Genomic DNA, 16,154 nt, shown 5'->3' with positions numbered 1-16,154 from the left:
CATAGCTAGTAGCTAGATGGCTTCTTCTCTCTCTTTGATCTTCAATACAATGTTCTTGGAGATCTATTCGATGTAATCTTCTTTTGTGGTGTGTTTGTTGAGATCCGATGAATTGTGGATTTATGATCAAATTATCTATGAATATTATTTGAGTCTTCTCTGAACTCTTTTATGCATGATTAAGATAGCTTTGTATTTCTCTCCGATCTATTGATTTGGTTTGGCCAACTAGATTGATTTTTCTTTCCATGGGAGAGGTGCTTTGTAATGGGTTCAATCTTCCGGTGCTCATACCCAGCGACATAAGGGGACATGAGACGTATTTGTATTGTTGCCATTAAGGATAAAAAGGTGGGGTTTATTCATATTGATTGGATCTGTCCCTCTACATCATGTCATCTTGTTTAAGGCGTTACTCCGTTCTTTATGAACTTAATACACTAGATGCATGTTGGATAGTGGTCGATGTGTGGAGTAATAGTAGTAGATGCAGGTAGGAGTCGGTCTACTTGTCATGGACTGATGCCTATATTCATGATCATTGCCTTAGATATCGTCATAACTTTGTGCTTTTCTATCAATTGCTCAACAGTAATTTTTTTACCCACCGTATGCGTTCTTTCAAGAGAGAAGCCTCTAGTGAAAACTATGGCCCCCAGGTCTATCTTTTATCATATTATTTTCAGATCTACAAAACCAAAAATCCAAAAGTACCTTGCGGCAATTTATTTACCTTTACTTTATTTTGTACTTTTATTTATCTTTTATACCCTATCTCTATCAGATCTCATCCTTGCAAGTAACCGTGAAGGGATTGACAACCCCTTTCTCGCATTGGGTGCAAGTATTTGTTTATTTGTGTAGGTGCAACCGTTGGTGAATTGTGTGTTCCGCCTACTGGATTGATACCTTGGTTCTCAATTGAGGGAAATACTTATCTCTACTTTGCTGCATCACCCTTTCCTCTTCAACGGAAAAACCAGCGCAAGCTCAAGAATTAGCGAGAAGAATTTCGGGCGCTGTTGTCAAGGAGGATATACATCAAGCCTACCAAGTACCCATCATAAACTCTAATCTCTTGCATTTACATTATTCACCATTTGCCTCTCATTTTCCTCTCCCCCACTTCTAAAATGTTTTATCAAAACACAAAAATGGTTTACTTTGTTGCTTTGCTTGCTTGTTTGGTATAATTGCATGTTTATTGGAAATAAAAAAGCTAATGGATCCTCATCTACTTGCTAATCTTTTTAAAAGATCCAATTATGATGAACCAATTGCTAGTGAGTTGAGTGCACTAGATTATCTTTATGAAGTTTTGCTTGAAATTAGTGAATCTCAAAATTGTGATGAAGTGCTAAAGAAGAAATTTATGAAGTGATTCATGATAGCTCCTTGAATGAAAAGCATGATTGCAATGATGTTATTATAAATTCTATTAATGTCAATTGTGTTAAAGATATGCAAAATCCCCAAGCTTGGGGATGCTAATTTTGCTATGTCCACTATTTATTGTAACGATCATGATTGGGGTCATGCATCTTATGATCTTGAAAATTTGTTTAAGACTCATGATGAATATATTTGCAATAATATTGAAAGTGGGTTTGCAAAAGTGTCAACATTAGCTAAAAATAAACCACATATTTGGAGAGTGTTCAATCTTATGATTTTTTTGATGAAAGTGTGTTTGGAGAGGTCATGACTTTAGTTGATGTCAATCCCACTATTTTGGAAGAGTGTCAACTTTTCATGCATGTGGGTCATGTAGAGAATATGTTATGTGAAAACTATATTGTTGAATTTTAATATGATCATACATGTAATTATTATGAGAGAGGAAAATATGGTTGTAGAAATTTTCATGTTACTAAATTACCTCTCGTTATGTTGAGATTGCTATTGTTTCTTTCTTCTTCCTTGCATAAGCTAGTTTTTGCTTGTCTTGATAATTCTTTTCCCTATAAAATTCCTATGCATAGGAAGTATGTTAGACTTAAATGTGTTTTTCACATGGTACATGATGCTCTCTTTGTGTTTGAATTCTTATCTTTCATATGAGCATCATTAAAATTATCAACGCCTAGCTAAAAGGCTTTAAAGCAAAGCGCTTGTTGGTGGACAACACAATATTTTTCTTTTCTGTTTTTGTGAGTTTACACAATTATGCTATTGTTATGATTGTGTTTTACTATTTCAGTTAGTGTTTGTGCCAAGTAAGACCTTTGGGATTGTAACATCCTGATTTTTTGCCCTTTCTTTTTCTTTTGTTTTTCTGAGGTTTTTGCCTGAGATTTCCTTTTTCCGTGGCTTCGTGGTCTGGAATCTCAAGAAGATGCCCTCTTCTATGTTTCCAAAGTAGCTTTTCATTCCCAAATCCTTCCCTAGACCCTGTCATTTTCATCCTAGCCCAAATCCTAATATTCTTTTTATTGGGAATATTCCTTTTCTATTAAAGGAATAACTCAAATTGCCCTAGGTTGTGAACCAACCTTTATTTCCATCACTCCTAAAAATCTCAAATAATTCTCATAATTTTTTTGGGTAATATCTTTCTCAAATATGGCAAAATATTTCAATTTTCATGTTTATCCTCATGCTCAAATAATTCATTTCCTATTCTGCCCTAAATGGCACATTGTGAAGCAAGTGCTATTTTCCTTTTCCCAATTGACCTCAAACTCCTTGGACACCTTTTCCTGTCCATATCATTGCCACATGCCAAAATGCAACCTCATTTGCCTAGTAATTATTTAATTACGATTTTCCAAAGTTTCTATCCAGAAAGAAGCTTTGTGAAGGAGGTGCAAGCTAGGCATATCCAAATGAGTTGCCATTTTTCATGATCCCTCATATCATCATATCATAGCCCTCCACCAAAGTAGAGCTCATGTCATGCCTCCATGTGAGCTCATCTTCAATTCTTTGATTCTGCCCAAAATTTCAGTTTGTGAAGCAGGTATATTTTATCTTGCTCCATTATGGCTGCCAATTTTTCTAGGCCTTCTATTATCCATATAACCTACCTCCACCCATTTTAGGCATGTTTCATCAAGCCATTTTTCCTCTAGAATTTTTCCAAGTTTCTAGACAGAAATGATGTTTGTAAAGCAAGTACCATTTTGGAGTGTCCATTTGGTATGAACTTTTTACAACATCTTTATATGTCCATATCATGAGGATTTGCCAAGTTGCATACCATTCCATAACTCCATGTGAGTGCATCATCCAAATCAAGTGTCTGGACCAAAAATGCAGTTGCAAAGCAACCCTATTATTTATTGGTCCATTTGTTCTCTAAATCTCCAGTATTGTAGTTCTTCCTTAGTTAAACCTCCCAGACAACTCCTTTGACCTCAATCAAGTCTTTGTGGATCAGCAGTGCTTGTCCAAGTTTACTGCAGTAAACTTCAGGGCTTGATTACCATTTAACCAGAGCGATTTTAACCAAAATACCACTGCAGTAGGAACCTCCCTTGGATGAACTTGCCACTAGACAACATGCTCCAGCTCATTCCCCTGCTACATGCCAGTGCACGTGGTGACCGCGTTAATGGCAAGCAGTGCGCGTGCTCTGCTGCCGTTGGCCGCGCCCAGGATGGATTCTTGCTCGGGCCCCTCCTCCTCTCGTCATCTTAGCGCGTGTGAGCATGTCCCTTGGCTTCACCTCGTCATCGCCGATCACCTGGAACCCGCTCCCCCTCCGGTAGCTTCCTCACCGACGCAACCCGCCGCGTGCCCACGGGCGGACAGTGGCGGTTTGGCTCGGTTCCTCGCCGTCGTCATCCTCCCTGCGCTCCCTTGGTCGCCTCTTCCCCATGAGTTTTCTCCCTGTGCCTCCATCGTCGCCTACCCCCGAGCTCATGCGCGTGCACACGCGTCCGCGGTGATGAACACGTGTCTGCGGCCACGCCAGCGCGGCACGTCCTCGCCCCGGCTATTTAAGGCCACCCGAGCCCCTCCTTTCCTCACCATCGGCCCCCTCTCCTTCCCATACCCCTCCCTAGCTACTCCCACGAGCTCGAGAAGCTTTATGTGCCCGCAATCGCCACCATGGCCGCCGCCTCTGCTCCGCTCCGATTCCGGTGACCCTAAGCCCATTCTCTCTTCCACCACCTCTAGGAGATCACCCCTCCACCAGAGCCTCTCCCGCTGCTCTTCGTTCGTCGCCGGAGTCGCCCTGGCCTCGTCTCCAACTCCGGCCGAACCGCCGTCCGCCACCACGCGAACCCTGCTCGACCCCTTCCTCTCCGGTGTGCGCCACGGGCTCAGATCGACGCGGCTCTCCGTGCTGAGCTCGTCGGTAGGTAGAGTGTCGCCGGAGGCCCTCTGTGGCGCCTGCTAGCGTCGCCCGACGCCGCCGGCCTCGCCTCTGCACCGCCGGCGAGCGGGAGGAGGAAGAAGGAGCCAGGCCAGGCGGGCCCCATCTCCTCGCGGCCCCACCTGTCGGCGGGTAGGCGTGGACCCCGCCTGCCTAGCTGGATAAGTGACGGGCCCCACAGCCCGTGGGACCCGCACGTCAGCGACCTCGCGCCCGGTCCCGCCACTACCTAGTCAGATAAGTGGAGACGTATTATGTAGAATACGTTTTCTGTTTCTGGAAGCGTATTTCCATTCTTCTTCAGCCCCGAATGCATTTTCAGTTCAGTGAAAACGTATTTCCTTCTAATACGCTTTCTTTTTTTCTGTCCAGGCCCTGTTTGAAAATATTTTCATTACAGATAGGTCCCTGCTAGAAAACACTACATATCTTTTTAACCACAACTCCAAATGAGGTGATTCCAAAGCCCACTTCTTTGTATCGTCAAGCCCGTTCTGTTGGTTTCATTTTCACTATGGTTTGACACTGTGAAAATGACCTTTTTGCCCTTGCACGTAAACAGCCCCTTCGAGAGAGAACTGTTTCCGGCAAATCTTTCCGCGGCTTCACCGCACTTCTTCCCAGAGTATTCTTCACCCCCAGGCAAGCCACAATACCCACTTGCATGATAGTCATGCAGTAGCCATGGTTTTCAACTTGAATATTTATTAAATGATTGCTTGTTTAAAATATGGTTATCGTTGTTTCGGTAATGCTTCTGGGTTAGTGCTTACTTGCTTACTATGTTGTTATGCACCTGGTTATCATGCCCTGCTAGTTGCTAGTATTACTTTCATATTGCCATGCTTGATAGTAGTACATGTTGGGTTGGTCATGTTCTTTGGTGCATGACTCACGTCGGTTATCGAGTACTGTTAATATGTGTTGTTCCTTTGCTGTTAGTTGGTTAAGTGTTACTCGGTAATGTTATTGATGAGTTCTTGCATGGTATTTATGGTTGATGCTAGTGGTCATGTTATAGTATGAGTAGTGTTGCACTTGTAATATTTATGCTCGTCATTATGCCATGTTCAGTTGGAGATTATTCATAGTTGATATGGTGGATAGTTATGTTGCATCCCGTGCTTATGTTCATATCATGCTCCTGCTTTGTAGATGCATCACGTTATTTTATCATGGCTCAACATATTGCATTCAAGTTTAACCGGCTTAAATTGAACTTGAACAACTGTTGGCTGAGTCATGGTGCCACCATATCGAAACTGACCAGTGCAACCACGCTTACCTTCATGGGAAGGTCCTAACTAGGTCTATTGTCGTGCCTCCCGCCGGTGCCTCCAACGAGGGAAGGTTATGGGCGCGCTACCCTGATCTGGTAGGCGGACATAAGCCTTGTGTGCCCGTTGTTGTTGTTATGGATCCGGTCCGCGTGAGGGACGTTTTGGCCACGACGGTGGTCGTTGTGTCTTTGGTAGACACGGGGCCACCCAGGACTAGCCCAGTTGGGAGTGGGTCGGAGTGGCCGGGAAAGTGTCATGGCAGTAGATCGGTTTTGTCGGAATGTCGTTGGTCCACCCGAATGGGAGTGCAAGGCCATGGGTTCCGTAGTGTGGGTACGGTGTACTAACCTCTGCAGAGTGTATATTAAATCCTGATTTTTGGCCCTTTCTTTTTCTTTTGTTTTTCTGAGGTTTTTGCCTGAGATTTCCTTTTTCCGTGGCTTTGTGGTCTGGAAACTGAAGAAGATGCCTTCTTCTTTGTTTCCAGAGTGGCTTGTCATTCCCAAATCCTTCCCTAGACCCTGTCATTTTCATCCTAGCCCAAATCCTAATATTATTTTATTGGGAATATTTCTTTTCTATTAAAGGAATAACTCAAATTGCCCTAGGTTGTGAACCAACCTTTATTTCCATCACTCCTAAAATTCCCGAATAGTTCTCATAAATTGTTTGGCTAATATCTTTCTTAAATATGGCAAAATATTTCATTTGTCATGTTTATCATCATGCTCAAATAATTCATTTCCTATTCTGCCCTAAATGGCACATTGTGAAGCAAGTGCTATTTTCCTTTTCCCAATTGACCTCAAACTCCTTGGACACCTTTTCCTGTCCATATCATTGCCACATGCCAAAATGCAACCTCATTTTCCTAGTAATTATTTAATTATGATTTTCCACAGTTTCTATCCAGAAAGAAGCTTTGTGAAGGAGGTGCAAGCTAGGAATATCCAAATGAGTTGCCATTTTGCATGATCCCTCATATCAGCATATCATAGCCCTCCACCAAAGTAGAGCTCATGACATGCCTCCATATCAACTCATCTTCAATTCTTTGATTCTGTCCAAAATTTCAGTTTGTGAAGCCAGTATATTTTATCTTGCTCCATTATGGCTGCCAATTTTTCTAGGACTTCTATTATCCATATAACCTACCTCCACCCATTTTGGCCATGTTTCATCAAACCATTTTTCCTCTAGAAGTTTTCCAAGTTTCTGGACAGAAATGATGTTTGTAAAGCAAGTACCATTTTGGATTGTCCATTTGATATGAGCTTTTTATAGCATCTTTATATGTCCATATCATGAGGATTTGCCAAGTTGCATCCCATTCCATAACTCCACGTGAGTGCATCATCCAAATCAAGTGTCTGGTCCAAAAATGCAGTTGCAAAGCAACCCTATTATTTATTGGTCCATTTGTTCTCTAAATCTCCAGTATTGTAGTTCTTCCTTAGTTAAACCTCCCAGACAACTCCTTTGACCTCAGTCAAGTCTCTGTGGATCAGCAGTGCTCGTCCAAGTTTACTGCAGTAAACTTCAGGGCTTGATTACCATTTAACCAGAGCGATTTTAACCAAAATACCACCGCAGTAGGAACCTCCCCTGGATGAACTTGCCACTAGACAACACGCTCCAGCTCATTTCCCCCGCTACATGCCAGTGCACGCGGTGACCGCGTTAATGGCAAGCCTGTGCGCACGCTCTGCTGCCGTTGGCCGCGCCCAGGATGGATTCTTGCTCGGGCCCCTCCTCCTCTCATCGTCTTAGCGCGCGTGAGCATGTCCCTTGGCTTCGCCTCGTCATCACCTGGACCCCGCTCCCCCTCCGGCAGTTTCCTCACCGACGCAAGCCGCCGCGTGCCCACCGGCGCACAGTGCCGGTTTGGCTCGGTTCGTCGCCGTCGTCATCCTCCCTGCGCTCCCTTGGCCGCCTCTTCCCCGTGAGCTTTCTCCCTGTGCCTCCATCATCGCCTAGCCCCGAGCTCATGCGCGTGCACACGCGTCCGCGGCGACGAACACATGTCTGCGGCGACGCCAGCACGGCACGTCCTCGCCCTGGCTATTTAAGGCCACCTGAGCCCCTCCTTTCCTCACCATCGGCCCCCTCTCCTTCCCATACCCCTCCCTAGCTACTCCCACGAGCTTGAGAAGCTTTTTGTGCTCGCAATCGCCACCATGGCCGCCGCCTCTGCTCTGCTCCGATTTCGGTGACCCCAAGCCCATTCTCTCTTCCACCACCTCTAGGAGATCAGCCCTCCACCAGAGCATCTCCCGCCGCTCTTCGTTCGTTGCCGGAGTCGCCCTGGCCTCGTCTCCAACTCCGGCCGAACCGCCGTCCGCCACCACGCGAACCCTGCTCGACCCCTTCCTCTCCGGCGTCCACCACGGGCTTAGATCGACGCGGCTCTCCGCACTAAGCTCGTCGGTAGGTGGAGCGTCGCCGGGGGCCCTCTGTGGCGCCTGCTAGCGTCGCCAGACACCGCCGGCCTCGTTTCTGCGTCGCGGGCGAGCTGGAGGAGGAAGAAGGAGCTAGGCCAGTCGGGCCCCATCTCCTCGCGGTCCCACCTGTCGGCGGGTAGGCGTTGACTATCTGGATAAGTGACGGGCCCCACAGCCCGTAGGACCCGCACGTCAGCGACCTCGCGCCCGGTCCCGCCTCTGCCTAGTTAGATAAGTGGAGATGTATTAAGCAGAATACGTTTTCTATTTCTGGAAGCGTATTTCCATTCTTCTTCAGCCCCGAATGCATTTTCAGTTCAGTGAAAACGTATTTCCTTCTAATACGCTTTCTGTTTTTCTGTCCAGGCCATGTTTGAAAATATTTTCATTAGAAATAGGTCCCTGACAGAAAACACTTCATATCTTTTTAACCACAACTCCAAATGAGGTGATTCCAAAGCCCACTTCTTCGTATCGTCAAGCCCGTTCTGTTGGTTTCATTTTCACTATGGTTTGGCACTGTGAGAATGACCTTTTTGCCTTGCACGTAAACAGCCCCTCCGAGAGAGAACTGTTTCCGGCAAATCTTTCCGCGGCTTCACCGCACTTCTTCCCAGAGTATTCTTCACCCCCAGGCAAGCCACAATACCCACTTGCATGATAGTCATGCAGTAGCCATGGTTTTCAACTTGAATATTTATTAAATGATTGCTTGTTTAAAATATGGTTATCGTTGTTTCGGTAATGCTTCTGGGTTAGTGCTTACTTGCTTGCTATGTTGTTATGCACCTGGTTATCATGCCCTGCTAGTTGCTAGTATTACTTTCATATTGCCATGCTTGATAGTAGTACATGTTGGGTTGGTCATGTTCTTCGGTGCATGACTAACGTCGGTTATCGAGTACTGTTAATATGCGTTGTTCCTTTGCTGTTAGTTGGTTAAGTGTTACTCGGTAATGTTATTGATGAGTTCTTGCATGGTATTTATGGTTGATGCTAGTGGTCATGTTATAGTATGAGTAGTGTTGCACTTGTAATATTTATGCTCGTCATTATGCCATGTTCAGTTGGAGATTATTCATAGTTGATATGGTGGATAGTTATGTTGCATCCCGTGCTTATGTTGATATCATGCTCATGCTTTGTAAATGCATCATGTTATGTTATCATGGCTCAGCATATTGCATTCAAGTTTAACCGGATTAAATTGAACTTGAACAACTGTTGGCTGAGTCATGGTGCCACCATATCGAAACTAACCAGTGCAACCACGCTTACCTTTATGGGAAGGTCCTAACTGGGTCTATTGTCGTGCCTCTCGCCGGTGCCTCCAACGAGGGAAGGTTATGGGCGTGCTACCCTGATCAGGTAGGCGGACATAAGCCTTGTGTGCCCGTTGTTGTTGTTATGGATCCGGTCCGCGTGAGGGACGTTTTGGCCACGACGGTGGTCGTTGTGTCTTTGGTAGACACGGGGCCACCCAGGACTAGCCCAGTTGGGAGTGGGTCGGAGTGGCCGGGAGAGTGTCATGGCAGTAGATCGGTTTTGTCGGAACGCCGTTGGTCCACCCAAATGGGAGTGCGAGGCCCTGGGTTCCGTAGTGTGGGTACAGTGTACTAACCTCTTCAGAGTGTATATTAAATCTATCGATAGCCGCGCCCGCGGATAAGGGCCCAGTTCGTGTCGATCACACCGTGAGTCAACGGTATTAATAAAAATGTGCATAATAACAACCCCGGTTCGATGAGGAGATAAGTTGGTTGTGATCGCAGGAATGATCACCGTTTGAGACCAAGTGTTGGTCATGGTTGTGATCGCCGGAATGATCATCGTGGTATCGAGGATACCGAGTTGTTGGATATTCGTGATATTGTGCGAGAATCGTGGGTAAAGATCAAGCTCCTTGTGGTCATTTAATGATTACTACGGTATTGTTTATACCACGCTTGTTTGATCCTGAGATAATCGTGTGATGTCCGAGGTTGGTAAGTGATGCATGTGATGGTTACGTAGTAACCCGAGCAGAATAAATAGTGCATATAGTGTCATCATGTTGCATGCTAGTATCGTCAGATTCATATGTTCATGCCATGCTCATGTTGTTCTAGCTGTATCATGTTCAGGTTGCTCATGTCATGTTGCCATGAGGATCTCATGTTAATTCCTGCTTAACCTGTAAATTGCCATGGTGTTGTTTGTCTTGAATGCTTCTGGTTATTGTGAGCTTGCAAGTACATTCAATGTATCGACCTGGCGTGTCATGCCAGCTTGCAGGTCGTGTCTGGATTGCTTGCTTGTTTGGTGTTGTTCCTGTGTTCGCGAGCTAGGATAAACGTTCCAGCCAGAGTCCCTGCGGAGTGGAGTTCACCACTGTCGTCGTTGTTCCGCTGCTAGAAGTTTTTCCGCTGCTTCGATGTTGTTCTGCTGCTTTCATAGAGCAACTGAGGATGGCATAGTGTCGCCGTGCCGATGTTATTTATTGTAATATCAGAGACCTTGTATTCATATTCGTGTAATAATAGAAACCTGGTTTGTTCTATGCTAAGCAGTGCCATATTCCAGAAGACTTCTCCTCGATCTCTGGGCTGGAATACGGGGCGTTCCGATTTTCTCTGAGCCGGGGTGCCACAGGGATGATCTTGGGTGATAGTTGATTTGATTATGTGAAAAAACAGAAACTTTTGCATCCAGTGGCAGAATTGTTAAAATTTTCTAGAGAGTGATAAAATTCTGGTTTTTTTACAAAAGATTGATATACAAATTGCCTACGTTTTTGTAATTTTTCATAATTGTTGGAGTAACAAAAGTTTGGCTAAACTCCAGATTGCTACAGACTGTTCTATTTTTGACAGATTCTGTTTTCATTGTGTTGTTTGCTTATTTTGATGAATCTATGGGTTGTATTGGGGGGTATGAACCATGGTGAAGTTGTAATACAGTATATATAATTCAAATATAAAATTGGAATGAGTTTACAAGAGTAACTATAGGTGGTGATTTGCTTTATTTCACTAATGGATCTCACGAGTTTTCTGTTGAGTCTTGAGTTTTGAAGTTTTGAAGTTTTGAAGTTTTGGGTGAAGTTTCGATGGACTATGGAATAAGGAGTGGAAATAGCCTAAGCTTGGGGATGCCCATGGCGCCCCAAGTTAATATTCAAGGAAAACCAAGCATCTAAGCTTGGGGATGCCCCGGATGGCATCCCCTCTTTTTTCTACAATCCATCGGTAAATTACTCGAGGCTATATTTTTATTCACTACATGGTATGTGTTTTGCTTGGAGCGTCTTATATTATATGAGTCTTTGCTTTATTTGCTTTTTAGTTTACCACAATCATCCTTGTTGTACACACCTTTTGATAGGGACGCACATCAATCGTGAATTTATTAGAATAGCTCTACTAGCATACATGTTTTGTGCGCCAAGTTAGGACTTAGGAAGGGGAGCTCCTAGTCAGCGTCTTTGGCGAGAACTAGGGGTTCCGACGCCCACGCTGCCGCAGTCTTGGGCTGGCCCAAAACAAGGGCGTGCTCAAAAGAAAAATAAGGGGGGAAATGGCACGCTCAGAGAGAATCGAACTAGTGACCTCCAGCTTCATGGTACACTATGCTAAACACTTAATCACTTAGGCGGATATGATAGGTTACATCTTTTAACAAATTTTCTTGTTTCTTCTTTTTTCCATTTCACTTTTTCTTTTTTTCTTCCTTATTTGATGATTTTTTCGAATTCGTGAAATCTTTTCAAATCAACAAACTTTTACATTTCTTGATGCACTTTTTTTCAAATTTGATGAAAATTTTCATCGGATTTGAAAGAAGTTCACAAATTTGAAAGAAAATCGGCGGATTTGAAAACAGTTAATTGGATTTGAAAAAAAGTTTATCACATTTGAAAAAAGTTCGTTGATTTTGAAAAATAGTTCGTCAAACTTGAAAAAAGTTCATTGATTTTTTTAAATTATAAAATTTGAAAAAAGTCATCCAATTATAAAAAAGCTCATCAAATTTGGAAAAAAAGTTCATCAAACTAGAAAAAACTTCATCGAATTTGAAAAAAGATCATCGATTTTGAAGAAATATTCATAAATTTGAAAAAAATTCATCGTCTTTTAGAAAAAACGCAAAAATGAAAATTCATCAATTGAAAAAAATAAAAAAACACGCCTTTAAAAAAGAACAAAAGTAAAGAAAATAAAAAATAAACCTAAATTAAACCGCCATGGAAACGAACACGAACCGAGAAAAAACCTGTTTGGGCCAAAACCGGAGGATTACCGCCATTAAAGAGAGCAAATAAGGAAAAGCAAGTTATAAATCACTAGTTCTTTGATGGCGTAGTGGTTAATGTCCTTGGCGATGAAGGAAGTGATCGCGAGTTCGAGTTCGGCGTAGTGGTTAATGTCCATTTTGAACGGTTTTGCGAAATAAACAGAACATACATGGGCCAACCCAGCTCGACAGTGGAGGGACTGCGCTTCAGGTGTCCATTTGCGAAAACAACTATAACGGACGCCTGAAGCGCCAAATAGAAATTTCCCATAGGAAGCGCCATTTCGAAGGGAGGCATACCAGCGTGGCAAGGGCCATGTGCCACACCATGGCCTGCTGAGCTCCCAAGGCCCCCGCGGTACTTGTAGCATCAACCAAGTCTATGAACCCCTCTAAGGAAAAGAAAAAACTAAGTGTGTCTTAGTGAACCTGAGTTGTAGCCTGTATATTCCGCAGATGCTTTCCAAGCAAGCAGATGGAGATGTAGATATATGGGTAGTAATTCTCAAAGTTAATATAGTTGCATACCATCTGCATGGCGAAAAAACATGACATGGTGACCCCAAATCTAAATGATAAAAACAGCGTGTTTTTCTTGAAACCTTGGAAATCTGCATACTAAGGGCATTTCTAACTGATCCCCTAAAATAGTGGAGGATCCAGTGGAGTAAACCCTTAGTGGAGTATATTTACTCCACTAAGTTTTGCTCGCACCTAGCCGATAATTTTTTGGTTTTTCTAAACTTAAGCAATTATATTATACATTGCATATACACACATATAGAATCTAAACATAAATGTGAATGTTCAAGAAAATCACGAATAAAGTTTACAAACCGAATTCAAATTTACACATCGAATGGTCCAAATGTAGCAAATAAACATGTAATAGAACAACTAGGAAGCGCTAAAACATTGCCAGCGATGCTCAATAAGATCTTCTTGGAGCTGAGCATGAACTTGTCAGTTCTCGATCTTGCGATGCTCTTCAAGGAGTGCCAGGATTCTATTCGTATCATACTCTGGCTCAACCGGAGCCCCATTGGCAATGTACCAAAAAGTTTCAGGCATATCCCTCTTGTCTTCATTGATCATGTTATGCAATATGATGCAACAAGCCATGTTCTGACACAGAACCTTGGAGCTCCAGTACTCGACAGGGCCACGAACAATTGCAAAGCGCTTCTGAAGCATACCGAAGACTGTCTCCACATTTTTTCTAGCAGCTTCTTGACACTTGGCAAATTGAATATTTTTGTTACCTTTTGAACGCGGAATTGTTTTAACTAATATGGCCCATGATGGACAGATGCCATCCGCAAGGTAGTAACCCATCGAGTAGTTGTGCCCATTGACCGAGTAGTCGCAAGCAGGAGCATCTCCTGTAATAAGCCTAGAAAATAGTGGTGATCTCGAGAGTACATTCAAGTCATTGTGTGAGCCAGGCAAACCAAAGAATGAATGACATATCCAAAGATCCTTCGTTACAACTGCCACAAGAATGATCATTGGATCATTGCAGTGGCATTTTTACTGACTCTTCCACCCTCCAGGACAATTCTTCCTTGTCCAGTGCATACAGTTAAGTGATCCAAGCATCCCTGGCCATCTTCTTGCTTCACTCTCTGTCCCCAGCCTTTGGGTGTCTTCCTCCATGGGTGCTCTCAAGTACTCAGGTCCAAAAACAACGATCACTACTTTAATAAACCTTCAAACGGCCTCAAAATTGTGTCTTCACCAATGCGGACAGAGTCGTCAACGGCATCGGCCAGACACCCATATGCCAAGACTCGAACAACTGCAATGCACTTCATCAGTGGGCTTGCACTTATCTCTCCACATGCATTTCTTAGGAGCTTAATACACTAGATGGGGGCTATTCCTACATGAATAGATCTCACCTACATCATGTCATCGTTCTTATTGCATTACACCGTTTCTCCATGAACTTAATACACTAGATGCATGCTGGATAGCGGTCGATGTGTGGAGTAATAGTAGTAGACGCAGGCAGGAGTCAGTCTACTAATATTGGACGTGATGCCTAAATATTGATCATTGCCTTGGATATCATCATAATTATTCGATCTTCTATTAATTGCCCAACAGTAATTTTTTTACCCACCGTGTGCTATTTCTTGAGAGAAGCCACTAGTGAAATCTACAGCCCCCGGGTCTATTCTTTATCATATTTGCATTGAGATATAATTTTATTCGCTTCTGTTTTCAGATCTACCTTGCTGCAATTTTTTATTACTTATTTTATTTCGTGTTTTATCGAGATCTACTTATCCGATCTACACAAAATTTATCCCGTCAACTTGACAATTTCTGGCGCCATTACCGGAAGAGGGATTGCCAACCCCTCATACGCGTCGGGTTGCACGTATTTGTTCTATGTGTGCATGTACCATTTACATAGTGGTGCTTGGTTCTCCTACTGGATTGATACCTTGGTTTCATAACTGAGGGAAATACCTACTGTAGTTGTACTGCATCATCCCTTCCTCTTTGGGGAAATACCGACGCAGTTTCAAGCGACATCACCATGGCACATAAACAATGCCATGATCGTGCTCTGGAGTACTCTGCAGTGCACCACAACACTGCAGCTGCCCATTCCGAGGTAATCCGGTGACCTAGGAAGGCGGGGTGGTGTCCCCCGAGGTCACCTCGACGTCTGAAGCACACCAGCTGGTCGGCCCCCTTCTTCGTCTCTCTCTCTCTCTCTCTCTTTCTCTCCCGCTCCATCACGCGTGTGCCCGAGCGCCGCCCAGCTCCGCCACTCCCTGTCCTCGCCAGGGAACCGCCTCAAACTTTCCCTACTCCTCCTCTCTCTTCCCAACACCCTACACCACCCCCACGAGCACTGTTGTGAGCTCCAAGATTCCTCCCTCGGCCACCCGAGCGAATTTCGCATGTGCCCGTGAGCTCCGTCCATGGTGAGCCCTCACCTTGCTATATAAGGCCTTCCCGAGCCCCTCTCTCCACTCCACTCGCCCTCTCCCACTCCCAATCGCCCCGATGCACTAGCCACTCATCCACCAGAGCCCCTGAGCTTGAGACCGAGCTCGAACTCCGCTACCTCGCTCACCGTCGTTCGAGCGGTACATGCCTTCACCGGCCCTCTTTCTTCTTCCTATGGATTTCCCGAAGCACGCTGACCAATTCCCATCTCTCTCCTGCGTCATTTGCAGCCTGGAGCGAGTAGATCTACCTCGAGCCGAAGCTCTGCCACACTGTTCCTCATCACCGGCGAACCAGGCCTCCCCGGCGACCAACTCCGGCACCCCCCGAAAGGGGACTCCCTCCTAAGTCCAATGGTGCCAGCCACGCACCTCATCGTGATCCACATCGCCGCTACTGAGCACGTCGCCCCCCTGTCACGAGGTTGGAGATGATAGGCGGGCCCCGCCTAAAATAGTCACCCCTCTCTCTTTCTCACCAATGGGTGGAACCCACCTGTCAGGTTTAAACGTGCCAATCGCGCGCGTACCGTGTCGGTTGAAGGCGTATTTCGCCTTTATGCCTTCGGTGTGGCCTCATCGCCTCGTGTTGTGTGTCTGGTGTCTGTGTCAAATCCGACATATCACGTAGTAGGGGTCCTAAGCTAGGCATCTTGGAGCGATGGTAACATGGACACAGGATTTTACCCTGGTTCGAGCTCTCTTGAAGAGATAATACCATACGGCATGCTTTTGATTGTATTCATGTGGGGGATTGTACATAGTACATGTATCTACCACAAGACTGTTCTAATTAATATGGGTCCCCCTATTGACTAGCCTGGCCCCGGTTTATATATGCACAGGAGGCCTAGGGTTTAGAAGAGTTCTCGTC

Source organism: Aegilops tauschii, chromosome 5, assembly GCF_002575655.3.
Source record: "Aegilops tauschii subsp. strangulata cultivar AL8/78 chromosome 5, Aet v6.0, whole genome shotgun sequence".
Lineage (NCBI taxonomy): Eukaryota > Viridiplantae > Streptophyta > Magnoliopsida > Poales > Poaceae > Aegilops > Aegilops tauschii.
The sequence above is the reverse complement of the archived record's forward strand: the minus strand, read 5'-3'. Positions refer to the sequence as shown.